This window comes from Schistocerca gregaria, chromosome 8 (genome assembly GCF_023897955.1).
Source record: "Schistocerca gregaria isolate iqSchGreg1 chromosome 8, iqSchGreg1.2, whole genome shotgun sequence".
Taxonomy (NCBI): Eukaryota; Metazoa; Arthropoda; class Insecta; order Orthoptera; family Acrididae; genus Schistocerca; species Schistocerca gregaria.
Window position 1 is genome coordinate 187,529,237 of NC_064927.1, and position 15,862 is coordinate 187,545,098.

Sequence of the window (15,862 nt, forward strand, 5' to 3'; positions counted from 1 at the left end):
TTCATACCATAGTTGTAGTTCTCTTACGCCCATTTTCCCACTCTCCCTTGCTGTAACGTAAACATACTCTGCTGTCCTTGCAAGATCAGGCACACGAAAAAGAAACGTAGCAGGGAAGAGCACCTCAGACTTCAGAAGAATATTGAGGAAATACCAAGTATGAGCTGTCCTTTGTCCACCTAATGAAACACGAGCATTATTGGGAAGTGTCAAAGACGAACTCCGTTTGCGAAAGGCCGGCATATACCAGGTTCCCTGTCAGTGTTGAGATGACTTCTATTGGACAGACAGTGCCCACCGTCGACGATCTTTGCCAAGAACATCATAAGCACACTCGAGTTAGGTACCACAACAATTCGGCTTTCGCAGAGCACTGTTTGTCCGAAAATCACGAAATGGGCTACCAACGTACCAGGATCTTGGCACAGACATCTAAATACTGGGACAGTGTCTTTAGAGGGGCTATCGAAATTCGCACCAGGGACGGACTCATCAACCGAGATTGTGGCTATAACCTCAGCAAGGAATGGGAACCAGCTTTGAGTCTAATTAAAAAGACGCTCAGCACAGAAAACGAACCGGTGACCAGGACGGACGAGGCAATTACACCGACGCCACCACAGACGCCGACGCCAGCGTCTAAGCGACCGCCGAAGCGCGGCCGCGGGCGCGGACTGCGGGGAGAACGCCTCGCCGGGGGAGGGGATTTAAGACGGCCGCCCGCCATCAGGAGCTCAGTTCGTCAGCGCACCTGACGATGGCGACATGACTGACCGCCGGAACAGAGTGCCTGTTGGTCACTATGGACTAGCAGTATACCTGTTCGAGCAAGAAATACGCCGGGACAAACTGAAGAATCAATTTTTGTTTTGTTTAGCGTTGCCATTGCTCTGCTTTGTATCAACATCACTTGCACTGTAGCTCTGTTGTGAGTTACTCTTCGACTCAGCAGTTTAACTACACTCCGCAGCCTCACGCAGTGTTCGAAGGTGGATATCTCCAGTCCCCATCCCATGTTGCCAATGGCGGACCGTGAATGGTCTTTTTCGCCCATCACGTAATTTCTAATGCCTTCAACAGAGGGCAGATCTTCTTTGACCAGCCCTCTCTTCTATCGTGACATCGAACACGCGCCCACCGATACGCGCCTCCACAGCCAGCGCGCCAATCCAAACATCGCTTCTCAATATTCCCGGGAACACTGGCGTGGAAACCAGTGCTTCCCTCAAAGAAAAAATGCAGGAGTTTTTGGAATACCTGGATGTTGGACGTCAAGCTACAGTGAACCGAACTGAAAAGGTTTTCTTTTACACGCCAAATTGCGTTGTTTAACAAAAAAAAACTGAGATGCGCTCTCTCCTCTGCGAGATTAATTACTAATTCCTTGTGACGAACTCCGGTACTTGCCTCATGTCCCACTGAGTCCCCGAGGGACACCGGTCTATCCCTCGCTGCTTGGGCGCGTCTGCCACCATTCCAGCTGCAGAGCAAGCAGTGATCGAGACTCCTAATCTGTCATCCAGGATACCTGAGCTCAGTCTTTCACATTTTCTGTATAGCCTGCCAAAAAGTGGCCATTTTGCTATATGCGCCGGCGGCGACTGCTTCACCCAACAACCAGCCTTAGCTGGTCATTACGAAAACGCGTTTCCATCATGACCACAGTTCTTACGCCTCGAAATACAGCATGCAGAACTACATTATAACCAACGCAAAACTACATTAAACCAACGCTGAGCCGAGCCACTTCAAAGTGACGTGGCTCGTAAACGAAGAAGATTTTACGACAAAGTGCGTTTCCATAAAATTTATTTCATATTATGTTATCGCTTCTGTCTTCAAATACATTTAACTCTTTATGGAATTTATTTTAGTTGTAATGTGTTCAACTGTGCAGTTTCTCTGTGTAGGAAAAATTATTTGCTGCAATTAGGTATTGTTCTTGCCTACTTCTACTCAAAATCCACAGATAAAGTTAGCAAAAGCTCTCGTAGATATGAAGATGGTAGATCGACCAAAGAAAGATGTAAATACAGGCCAAACAAAACAACAGAAAATAAAAAAAAATATTACAGAACTACACACCACTGGTTGGCTTTCTCCCTGCCAAGTGAACTCAAAGATCTCTCACTTTACAAGAATTGCTATCGTGTTTACAGTTCGTTAGGGCGAACCGCACCTCCACCCAAAATTGAAGGGAATGGTGAGGCTATTCGAGATCTGGCCCATTAATGAAACGCAGATCTGTTCAGCTTTATATCAAGTAAGCTAATAGCGTGGCAAGTGGCATCCCAATTACGAACAAACAGGAGAGACTTTGGAGCAATGTTGCCAGATGCAAAAAAGGAAGTTTAGTAAGAAAACACTGGAAGTTTACGGAATAGCCCTTATTTTATAATTATGATGTAAAATGCTTCATTAATGCTGTAACATGTATTAAAAGGAGAAAAATAAAATTTGTAAAATTACTGTATGAACTTACCCAATATCTCTGAGGCGCTCGTCGATCAGAAGGTAGTAGATATCCACTATTAAACACTACGTCCTTTACGACGATTTCACACTATTACACAACTATTTTGGCTATATTTCATAATAAAAAGCTTTGAAAATATAACTCCGTTCCATTTTGATTTTTCTCCACAATGTTGAGTCTATTTATCTTTCTCACCTTGTACATTTTTATAAATTTCTCTATTTATTAATCTGATATATTAAGCACATAACATTGAAATCGTAAGAGCCATCAGTTTTTGTTAACCTCTTGGTATTCAGGAGCCCTGAAATTGTTCCAACTGATCAGTCGACTCCTTGTCTTGGCTTCCGTTCTATTTACTATAGAAAACAGTCTTTCAACGCTAGCCGATGAATAAGGCATTCACAAAAATGAAATAATAAATTTGAATAATTCTGGAAACATTGATTCTCCGTCACCTTTCTTTATATCTCGAACCGCAATGTGGAACACTATTGGAACTGTGGTGACAAAGGTAGTATCAGCATTTCGCTGGTTTCTCTGCTCTGTGTCTAGCTGTTGTAATTCGTCTTCTCTAACTAAATTCGGAAACTCTGATTCAATTCCAAACAGTGATGAAATAGATTCATTCCTTCATTTTCAGGGCCAAGAGCTTCGAAGTCCTTCGACATATTGTCATCAAAATGAAATCTATTGTGTATCTGTTCAACAGCTTCGGTATGGAAGTACAAGCATCGTTGCTTGAAATCTTTCAGTTCCTAGGGGCTTAGGTTTTGGATTTTGACTACTGTGAGAAGATTTTTAGCGGCAAAATAAATATCATTCGGTAGTTCAAAAAATGGTTCAGATGGCTCTAAGCACTATGGGACTTAGATTCTGGGGTCATCAGTCACCTAGAGTTAGAACTACTTAAACCTAACTAATCTAAGGACATCACACACATCCATGCCCAAGGCAGGATTCGAACCTGCGACTGTAGCAAAAGCGCCGTTCCGGACTGAAACGCCTTGAACCGCTGGGCCACAGCGGCTCATTTAATAGTTAAAAATTACTGGGATTTATATACGGCACATTCTCCAACGCTTTCTTAGAAAGGTTTTCATGTTTTATGAAGCAGGCCAAAATCGTTCTCAGTGTACTAGCTACATGTCATTAAATAACATGAATCTGTGGTGATTCGATATGCATCTTCAAATAGAAATCATTGAATAAGAGTACGATGAAAGCCATAAATTGAAGAAAAAGTTTCGTAGTTGGGCTATTCAATATCTGAAATACAGTTTCACAGACAAGAAATCGTTCGCTCAAGATGGCATCGGTAAAATATAGCTTTAGGTCCTCAGATTGGTCCAGAGGTCGACCAAAACCCATGTTTAAAGAAATCCCGCGTGTTTTACACGGTCGTATTTTGTGAGGGTTCAGGTTTACGAAATCTTGAAATTTCCTCAGCTCATTTACCCGCTGACGACGTGATTGAAAATGGCTTACGAGATCTTCGGTTCCTCTAGACAGTTTGAGGCATGCTTAGCAATCACAAAGCGCAAATGAATAACATATGCATTTCATTGTGGAACGATAAGGTATGTCCTCCTTCTGCAATGTCCATTGCGAATGGTGGGTCCCCATCATTACATTTACATATTATTTAGCAAAACCTGTTATGTTACTTTTGTATGATATTTCTTGGTCACTAAAAAATGTAACAAAACGTTCATAAGGAGTATTGCTTGTAGCATCACTCGGAGGAGTTAGTCCAAGGAACTCATGATTGATTTTACCACTTGTCATTATGCGACCTACCACAGATAAATGTTTTATACAGCCTTTGTCAGTGGTCTCCTCTACAATAAGGAAAAATGTGTTTCTTTTGAGAAGTTCGGCGAATTGAGTCAAACTTTCGTTCCTAGTTACATTATTTACAATGGCTACTAATTTTATACTCCTGCACTGCATACGCCTTGCAGCTTCAGAATCTGGGCACACTGGTTTTATTAGAGTGGACATGTGCTCGATTCCTCTTATTGGTAGATCGTGTTTGCAAGCAAAAGTAGCGAAACGCGTTTCACCTTCCTTGACATTTTTATTTAATTTGGTTTTAACACTCGCAGAAGGCATTTAGATTAATTTAAGCTTTTTCGCAGTAGTACTACAATTTTCCACATGTTTTTCACTGTTATATATCTTTTGAGGCCATGCTTCCCGGATGTCAAATTGAGATGCTGGTCATACCAAAATTTCAAACCTCTGCTATTATTTGCTAACCGGCAATCGCTCAACAGCCTAGGAGAGCTTTTCAGTGCAAGTCAACATGGTCTCTTATAGCAAATGTGTTAACATTTTGGAAATAGGTACTTGATGAAGCTACAAATAGAATTATTACTTCCGACATTTTGTTGTGATATTATAAAATATGTGATGAATTCAACTGTGTACGCGTGCTGCTCTCGTACGGCGCGGAGTGCAACTAACACAATATTGCGTGACGTCGGCGACAGATGGCAGTACAACACCCTTCCTTACGCTGTATACCGAGTGCACATAAAGCGCTAAAAGGGGCAAATTTGCTTTTCAGGTTGCCACCATTAAGTAGAATGTACATGATTTATCTGAAATTACAAGAATACTCATTTAAGATCTTCAATCATGAATCCTAGAAACTTCAATTGCAATAACGAATTACTCGTATATCGAACTGCGACACTACTTTCATTCAGACTACAAACGATACCTCCCTCTCAGTTTATTTATCCAGTCCAGTAGGATGGTGTTGCTGTATCTCCTGTATTTCCCATTTTTCGAAACAGGTATGTGATCCAACGGCTCTCACCTGAAACTCAGCGGGAACCACTGCTGCAATGTAACGGCAAGCATTGCCCCAGAGGATGACAATGCCATGATGATAAAATTACCCTGCGCTTCGGTTAAGAGAACAACACCTAGAGCACGTGGGGAGATTGGTTGCGCTACCGTAAGGAAGTGGCTGAATAGAGAGGTGAAAGATTTCTGTGATGATATTAGGGGAAGAGTGTCGTCGCAGCATTAGTACGACAAATATTTAAATAATTTCGGCGATTACTTTGTGAAGTGCATATAACCGCTTCAAGTAAAAGTTTTTTTTCTTATTAACACAATATCATGTTACAGCCCACAGAACTATATTAACAAGAGCTCTCGCGTGACAGTACGTTTAAGTGGGAAAGTAAGGGAGCGCAGCACACTATGGCGTATATGTTTATTGAGTTAAATTCCTGATCCTCAGCTGATTTTAACTGCGTTGTGAGACTGTTGTGACACATAGGACTTCTCTTTAGCATGTGAAGGGAGGAGCCTACTGCGAAATGTAATTTAACTGAAAAAATAGTTATGCAATGCAGATATTTCTAAGAAATCGGACTACTTACCAGCAGAGGTCAGTCTGTTACACAGAAATCTATGGATAAACTGAAGAGCGAGAGGCCACTATGCAACAAGGTATGTGAAGAACCGAGAAGTAGGAAACCAATGAGTAATTTGAGATCACAATGAAATGTCCTGTCGCACATGAAAGGAAAAACACTCGGAAATGTCATAATCGATTGTGGTCAGTGGCGGCTGCTGTGGCAAGAGCACAAGAGCACGTGAACACCCTAATTTTCTACATCATGCGGATTTATTGGTTATTTTTCTTTGAGTGCTGTTAAATGTAACGTAGATGCTGCAATGTGAAAGATGTGTCACTTAAATCTAGCGCGCTACTGCTCCTCTGGCTTCCATGAAATTTGGCATCATTGTTGCGAGCACGCCTGCATGTGTGCATGTGTTAAAGAGCAAGCGCCACTCGCGTGATGTAATTGCCTTACGAGCCAAATTGTACGCATTTGATAAACAACGTGCACGGTTCACGATGTGCATAACCAGCCCTTGCCACTCAGAAGTTTACGTCAGTGTCACCAGGTGGTAGACGCTGATGCTGAAAAGGCGAGCCTATTCTTGGCTCGAGGTGGTGCAGTTTGGACAAAATTTGTCATTCCTGCGGTTCCTGTAAAAGAGAGAAAGATATATTACCACTCTTGTTGATTGGTCCTAGCTGGCGTAACCTGAAAAAGAGAAAGAAACACTCTGGTGGGGGCCTCAGAAGGCCAGGCCAACGAGTGATTGGCCTGTGATGAGGTTGTCGGCCCAGTCCACGGATGAGCCGGTTGCGGGAGCGTCCCGCTTTCTCGTAGAACTTCCTGGCGATCGCGCGAAACCTGTCTCGGTGAGGCAGGATCCCGGTGTCCTCGTGGAGTTGGCGCGTCGTTAAGCGCCTCGGAAGATGCATAGCAGTCTTCAGGGCGCTGCTCTGTATCCGCTGCAGAGTCACAATGTGAGTATCTGTGGCTTTTCCCCCAGACCACGGCTGCATACTCTAACAGTGGGCGAACCAGTGTTAGGTAAAGCGTGATGCCGTGTTGCGGTGGCAATGACGACTGCGGGTTTAACAGCGGATACAGGGCGCGGAGGCGTCCTATTGCTCTCTCTTTCACATCACGGATGTGATGCTTCCAGGTGAGCCTGCGGTCTAGGGTAACCCCCAGGTATTTCGCCGTCCCACTCCATGGGATAGGTTCTCCCAGGATATCGACTGGCGTAAGCCCTGGCGGCAGGAGTCTTCGGGTGAAGACAACTGCCTGGCTCTTCCTGGCGTTGAATTTCAGCCGCCACTTTGTTGCGCATGAGCCCAAGGGGTCGTACCCGCGTTGGAGGTGGTTTCTCAGCATTTGGGCGTTCATTCTGCGAGTGAACAGGGCTGTATCATCAGGGTACGGTACCAGTTCGGCTCCTGCCACTTTAGGGGTTTCGGCAGTGTAATGGGAGTACAGCGAGGGGCCGAGGACCGAGCCCTGCGGCACTCGAGCACGTATCTGCCGGTCTGTGGACGTACCGTCGTCAGCCCTCACGTGGTAGGTTCGTGCAGACAGGTACGACGGCAGTAGCGTCATGTGGGACGTCGGTATCCCTTGCTCAAAAAGTTTGAACTCGAGACCGTCGTGCCACACCGAGTCAAACGCTCGGGAGACGTCGAGGAACACTGCCCAAAGTATTCCCTTGTTTCCAGTGCTCTCATCGCCGGTTCTAGCACCCTCAGGAGCTGGTGGGAAGTGGCATGTTCTTCTCGACGCCCGGGATGACGCCCTTCTGGGTGAAGCGTTGCATCAGTCTTCTCAAGTACAGCCTCTCGAAAACTTTCGAGAGGGACGGGGGCAGGCTGATGGGTCGGTAGCTCGATCCCTGGCGTGGGTCCTTGCCGGATTTCAGAATGCCCACGACCTCCGCGTGTTTCCATGCAGAAGGGTAGACACCTGATCGGAGGATCTCATTGAAAACATCGGCAAGTTGCTGGTGTAATCGCGAAAGAAGGTTCTTCAGCACAAGGTTTGTGACGCCATCGCTGCCTCCAGCCTTCTTGGGGTTCAGCACGGAAGCTGCAGAGCAACTTCCTCCTCCGTTATTGGCTCGATGACGTCGCCTTCCTCCCTTGCGGCGCGGAAGGTTGGTAGTTGCTCGTGGACCCGCCGTATATGGTCGTCGTCGATGACGTCGGCCACCGGTGTGAAGTTCGCTGCAAATGCGTCAGCCAGGACGCTGGCTTTCGCGCCGGGGTCGCTGGCGAAGTCGTTCCCGACCTGTAAGGGCGGTATTCGCTGTCGCCGGCGTAGGAAGGACTTTACCACCCTCTATGCACTGCCATCCTCAGGATTGAGGGTAGACACAAGGCCTTCCCATTCCTGGTTCCGGTGTTGCTCGACTGCTGCCTTAATTTCCCGTCTCATGTGGTTTAAGTGGCGCTTCGTGTCTGGTTGGGCGAGTGAGCTGCCATTCAGGAAAGAGTCGGTTCTTCTCGGTGATCGCGTCCAGGATAGGGCGCGGTAGCTGTCGCGAGAAGTGTCGTGGCCCTTGGCAATGTCTCGGCGTGGTTTCCTCTGCTGCTCGGAGCATTCTTCGGGTGAAGAATGCTAGGGCGGCGTCTGCCCCTACCTCAGCGGCGTTTGGCACGGTCTCAAGCAGTTCCAGGGCTTTCGTTTGAAATCCTGCGATAGCTCGGACCGCTTTCTGGAAGACCACCTCGAGGCCAAAAATGACCGGTACGTGGTCGGAGGACGGGATGTTACACGTCTCGGCCGTCGCGAATTGCACGATGCCCTTCAGAAGAGCAATATCGAGCACGTCCGGTTGTCCCAGTGATGGGAAGATCGTGGGGTCAAACGGCCCCACGGTGATCGCGCCGTTGCGGTGAACAACGCAGGAGAGGCGGCGCCCGCTGCGGCTGACAGTTCGCGAGTTCCATTCTGTGTGTTTCGCATTGAAATCCCGGGCAGTGAAAGCTCGCCCCTCCAGCGACAGCAGGGCGTCGAAGTCGGCTTCGTCTAGCGGTCTGCCAGGCTGCCGGTACACCGACACGAAAAGAATATTTCCGGCGGTGGTGTTGACGGCCACTCCCGTGTCTTCCAGCCCATTGAGTGCCGGCAGTTGAACCCGGTGGTGGCGCAGTGACTTCTTCACGTAGATGGCAGTGCTGCCCCCGTGGGTGGCTCTGTCATCTCGGTAGCAGCAAAAATTTACTGCTCGCACGTCGACCGAGAGTTTGAGTTAGGTCTCCTGCACAATTCAGATGTCGACCGCCCGTCCCGTATGAATTGGCGAAACTCGCCCAGCTCGGGGTGGAGACCCCGACCGTTGAATGTGCAAATGGTTAACCCATAAATGTGGTCGTTATCCATTTTAAGGCTGGCTTCTCCAGGCGATGGCCCGGAGGGTCGCCGTCACTACTCCCACGAGCACCGGTAGCTGGTTGAGTGACCGCAGAAGCGCGGCCAGCTCGGTGGTGTCTTCGTTCGCCGTTTCGGGAAGGTTTGACCCCATTGCGACGTTTCCTGTAGTCGGCAGCGTCTCGGCGTGCTGGGAACGCCCTGCTTGGGCGGCAACCCTCCCTGCAGCTGCGGGCGCCGGCAGGCCCGCCACCTCGACTGCAGGCGTTACCGCTGGCGAAGGCAGCTGCGACGGCTGTCCCCTTAGGAACGTCCGCGAAGCTGCGGCTCGGGTTTACGCGGCTGGCGCGCTTCCCGAGCTTGAATGCGGCGCATCCCCGGTAAGAGGCGGCGTGGTCCCGGTTACAGTTGCAGCACGCCGGTCGGTCTTCCTTCTTCTTGGGGCAGTCCAGCGACGGGTGCCCCTCGGCGCACTTGCAGCAGCGCACGGGCATCCTGCAAAACTTTGCCACGTCGGCCAGGTGGTACCACACTGCTGCAGACGTTTATCCCAGATCCCTCGGCATAAATCCAGCTAGATGCTAGCACACTCCTCAGATGTGCAAATTGACTCAATATATGCTGCAGTAAAGGTAGATGAGACGTCAATATATGCTAAAGTTGCACTGACAGTAGACCTGTTTTGTGGGTTTCTGAATGAGTTGTAGTATATTAAGTTATAAATTTTATCATACAGTAATTAATTTGAGACGCTGAGAACCATAAGGGCCTAAAGCGCATCAGCGTCCACTGTGATACTGTAGCATTTATTCATGCCAGCTTTAATGTGCCAGGAAGTTTCATATCAGCGCACACTTTGCTGCAAAGTGAAAATCTCACTCTGGGAAGAGAAGAGTAAATTGGCAGGAAAAGTTAACTGCAAAGGAAGTAGGACCTCCGACAACAGATCGTTTGATTGAGAGAGTGGCGAAATCAAATAATCGTGACTACAAGCGAACATTTAACAAGGAATCGCACAGTTAGCGCTAGTTGTTGTGTGGGTGCGGCGTAAGAATATCTGGTTTTCAGCCCTGAAGTACATTCCTGAACCAATGCATCTGTCAGGGGTCTCGTACACTTGTCCGAAAAAATGGAAAAGCACGAAAACTCCCACTTACGCAAAAATGCGAAATGGAGAGTTGCGAAAGCATACACATTGTTTCGTTATTGCCCTAAAGTGTACTTAAGTATGTACAAAACAACAAAATTCTTTCGTCATATAATTTATGCATCTTATTATTATTATTGTCATAGGCAGTGGGTATAGTATAAACATGTTGATAAGCAGAACTCTTAGCAGCAGATGCTTCACTCTCACAGATTATCTGAATCTGAACATAAAAAAGGCTCTGAGCACTATGGGACTTAACTTCTGAGGTCATCAGTCCCGTGGAACTTAGAACTACTTAAAACTAACTAACCTAATGACATCACACACATCCATGCCCGAGGCAGGATTCGAACCTGCGACCGTAGCGGTCGCGCATTTCCAGACTGTAGCGCCTAGAACCGCTCGGCCACCCCGTCCGGTCGAATCTGAACACCCAGAACGTATTCTCACTACCCGCCACTGACAGCAGTAAAGTCTGTCGAAAGTCGCTATGTGTTCTCATTCTCAAATACTGAACGAATATTGTATGAGTAATTCGAGCGCCATGAGAATGCTTCCTCGAGATATGTATATATATACACGGTTTCCATCTTTAATGCTTGTCTTGCTGTGTTCTTCCTTTAACATAAGATTATACCTCTTACGGAGTAGATATGACAGCATTTTAGAATTTCAAATTTGACGAATAATTGTATGAAATACTGAAAATCAAATTTTTGGTGCTCCTGGAAACCGTTTTAACGGAAATCTGCAATTGAGATGTGCACCGGATTAGCCATTCAGTAATATATACGCCACTCTGAAAAGTACTCATACGGAAATTTGATAAGTACGTGTGTCATGCAATTAATTTAAGAACTATGATAGCAACAAACATTCGGAAACATTGACAACGCCATAGTTTACGTGACATAAATATGAAGTGTGCACCCAGCATTATCAGTATTTTACTCCATGCTACGATCGTGAACACAGATCTACTGACTATTGCTATACGATAAGGGTAGACAAGAAATTACGTATGTGTTTCCAATCAATCTGAACTCAGACGGCCTATTCTCATTCCTTCACAACTTCAGCACTGTAAGTATTACGGAATCTTTTGCCAATGGAAAGATCACCATGACACTTTTTCAATTTACAGGCCACATGTCGTGTGGATATACATTAAGTGTCTTTAATGCAGTGGTTTCTATTGCCTTCTGCATCCTCATGCCATTGATCGTTGCTGATTTTTCTTCCTTTTAGGGGCAGATTCCTACCAAAAGGGCAAGAGAGTGCCCTGAACTTCTGTCTGCTGCTCCGCACTCTTTGGCAAGACCATTGGCAGAATGAAGTTGACTTGTGCCGAAAGTCTTCGGCCGCCATTACTGATGATTTTTATTCAAAATTTAAGCAGTGGCGGGGTTCGAGCAAAGTACTGAGGACGTTTCCCCCTTTTTATCTCAATTTGTTCGTTACTGTTCGTTGCATTTGTTTGGGGCAGACGTCCCATGACACCCGTTCAAGTTCATCGTTGATCCATTCGCTCGTTTTTTTTTTTTTTTTTTTTTTTTTCTGCAGAGGGCAGCTAACTTTCTGACCGAACACTTTGAGCTACTGTGCCGACCCCCCTGGACCACACGTGAATGTTGTGACTTAATGTGTTACATCCACATTACTTAATCGCAGAAATCACATTTTTATGTTGTGGCGGGATACAAGCTGTGAATTAGTATAACGCGATTTTTAACTGTAACAAGATACTTACCTGTGTCGTTGTTTTCTTCTTCTTCCTTGCAGGAGTTTTGAAACCATTCAGATGTGGGCCTGTAGCAACTGCACCTGAACCGTTGATGTGTTCACCACATCCAGGCCAGTCATTCCTGTGCTTCCTGTCTAATTGTCCGTTGACGATGCCTTCGCTTCACCCTGGATTGATGACGATGTGATCACGGTGCCGTAGACCTTCAACTACATGGTCACCTTGCCCCAGGCCAGATCACTGATCTCATCCTAGACTTACAGTACTGTGCCTATGAGGAGTTCACAGAGTACTGTGCCTAGGAGGAGTTCTCTCAATTGTCCCTTTAACAGCCACCATGTTAGTCGAGTGCTAGCTTTCGATTACTCTGTGGTTGAAGGCACTTTTGGGGTCAGGATCTCGTTCGCGTAGATAATTCTGCATCAGGCTATCAGGACCTTGCCAGTTTCCTAAACTCATTCTGAAAAAGAGAGATCCCCAAAATCGTTTACGATTTCCGGTATGTTGTCATTAAAGGTAGTGCAGTTCTACACTGTGGGCTCAAGAACCCCCAAAAGTGGTGGTAATGGTGCTGAAGAGAAAAACATTGTTTACATTTGGGAGAAAAATGATGTGACATTGCAGGGCATCTCAATTGCATGTTATCCCAAACTTGTACCTTGAGTGTTGTACTGGGCCAGGTATCCGAAATGGTGGAAAGAGGTGAAATTACCATTCAACTAAAGTTGGGGAGCATTATAACTTCAGTGGAATCACATTCCCAATTAAACGTAAGTACTTAAATTTGAGAGGCATAATCATGGTAGGGCAGCTCACGTTTATGGCCTGAAGAAAGAATGAAGCAAGCTAGAAGAAGAACACAATGTGCAGAGAAAAAATAGAAAGCATAAAGTCATCGAACCCCCCACGTTTCAAAAGTAGCTGTTCAGTGCCCCATACACATAGGTCTATTGTTATTTCTTGGTGAGGAGAAAAAGCACAGTGTATGGATCAGAAACATGTCCCGCTTACTTTCCTCCCAATTGTGTAAAAATAAAGGTGCATGGCATTCTTTCCCTGGATGTCTCAAATTTTACGCTTCGAGTGAGCAGCTTCTAACTGATTCGTCTACCCAGAAACCGATATGAGTGGAAATGCCTATCGAGGCAAATAGTTTCCTGAAGTTTAAGAATGCCCATCACCGGCAGCACTCCCCCTTCATTGTCTATGTTAACTTCGAGTGCCTCCTAGTTCCTGTGGGATGTTGTGAGGGTTTTCCCATAGGCTTCCATCTTACCTTCAAGGAAGGACACATGCCATATGTGACTACATATCATGTAGTATGCTCATATGGCCCAAATTTCAATCATATTCATTCATACAGCAGGTATAATATTGTGAGACTGTTGCTCTCTGAACTTGAATAACTTTCAAGGTGTGTTGATGAAAATTATGACACCAACTTTCCCACGATCAATTCGCAGGAGAATGAGGAGTTATACAAGAAAGCGATTGAATGTCATATTTGTGGATTGCCGTTGGACAGCAAAGCATAAACTCCATGGAGATACCACTGTCATCTAACCAGGAAGTTTCGAAGTGCAGCACAGAACACATGCAACTTGAAACACAAACTACATCATAGACCCATTTTCTTCCAAATTTGATCGGTTATGGAGCTTATTCCATCGTTAAGCTGATTTCGGCTTGAGAGCGATGGAAAATGCATTTCCTCCTCCAAGCGAAACATGCTGATAATTGTGCTTCTCTTCCTTGACTTGCTTCCATTTATGATACACCGCTACACAAACTTGCTGAAACAGTGTATCAAGAGCACATGTACATTACTCGATATGTGCATCCCGATAATGCAAAGTTTTAGCTCGTGATAAAGAATGGGATTTTCCTTACGAGTACCTTGGTTCGATGGAGAGACTCAACAAAACCAAATTGCGTGACATAACTGCATTATATGATTATCTTAAGGGATGCAGAGTATGAGCATACTGTGATTGTTTGCCAGGAATTCAACATCCGTAATTTAGCGGAATATGCAAGACTTTACATGGACACAGACACAGTGTGCTTGATATTTTTGCGGAATTCCGGCATATATGCATGGACGCATAAATGCTAGATTCTTCCTTCTATTGTACTGCACCAGGGCTTTTGTGGCATGCCATGTTATGGAAGACACATGTCAACATTGAACTATTGACCGATGCCGACATATAGCTGTTTTTCGAACACTGTATTCATGAAGGACTTTTCCGATGTGTGGATAGGTACGTCAAGGCAAGTAAACCATGAATGAGTGAGGAGAAGTACACAGTATCCTACGATTTGACTTACAGCGTGTACCTGGATGTAAACAACTTATATGGACACGTCATGTAATAATCTCTGTCGATTGTATAATTTAAAAGGCTGTCCGATGGTGAAATCGCTGGATAGGGTAAGTTCAAAGATGTGGATGCGGATTCTGACGTAGGATATATCATGGAGACAGGACTGGCATATCCTTATAATCTGCATAAGTCACAAAGGAATTTGCTGTTATGTCCGGAACGATTAGAGTGCAGCGATTCTCCCCCCCCCCCCCCCCCCCCCCCTCCCCTCACGTTGATGACGATGCTGGGGTATAAACAAAGCTACGGAATGTACTACAGGAACTCCTAGCAGTACCTCAGTTTAAGATTTAACTTACTAATCTCATACACTCTATCTTTTTCTATCAGTCACACTGACTGAAGGCGTACTCTTATTCTGAGGTTCGAAAAGACGACTCTCATGCTATGTGACTGTGAAATAGATTGCTTGAAATTAACGAATAATAGAATATTCGGCAAAGCCGTAGAGAATTAAAGAAACCACCGCTAAATTTACATAGCTTGCGTTTGGGAGGGATCGTGTAGCACACAGGATTACATCATCAGGCAAAATTTCAAACGAGCCATTACACTCAGTTAAGGAATAGTAGCTCTGGAGATCATATCTACCCTTTCATTACATTTCCAGGTCCTATATATTAGGTCGCAGTCTCTCCTTACTTGTCCAACAAACTTTCCATCCAGCTAATCTCATTAAACAATTCCTCCAGTGATATTGTAATGACTGTTTCAAGTGAGAACATGATTAAGGGGTCACGAATAATAATTTATTCAACCATTCAGTAAACGTTGACACTCTTGATACCTTTCAGCCTTTCAAACTACATGCCACACATCGCTACCGATCGCTTCCACACTTAAGCAACGGCCAATCGCGGCACGGACACGCTATAAAAGCATTAAGACGGGTGCTGAGCAGTGTTCACGAATGCATTATCGAAACTCCTGGCCGAGAGCCCAATTGCAACTAACTCGCAACACAACAATAATTCGTCTCCAACGTATTGTCAACAAGCAAAGATTAACTTATACTGGTAACGACGGCTACAACACGCTCAAAGGAGAAATTCAGACTTAGGTAAATTATTAACATACGGCAAAAACATTGCCATGTGAGGACACTGTGCCCTGACAAGATGGGTATTGTTTTGGTAAAATTCACAAACCACTTTATGTAGGTATATGTACTATATTGCTCCTATCCGAACTCCACACGTACCAGTTTCAATTCAAGTTCGCAAAAACTAATTTCGTAGATTCTAAAAAATATTTTATATGGTACTGATAGCTTCATCTATTGGGCAAAGGGCTGCAATCCACATGAAGTAATAAGGTGTCACCCTGAAAGATTCGAGTGGTCTGGATATGCTGCTGATAATCCTTATGACATAACGC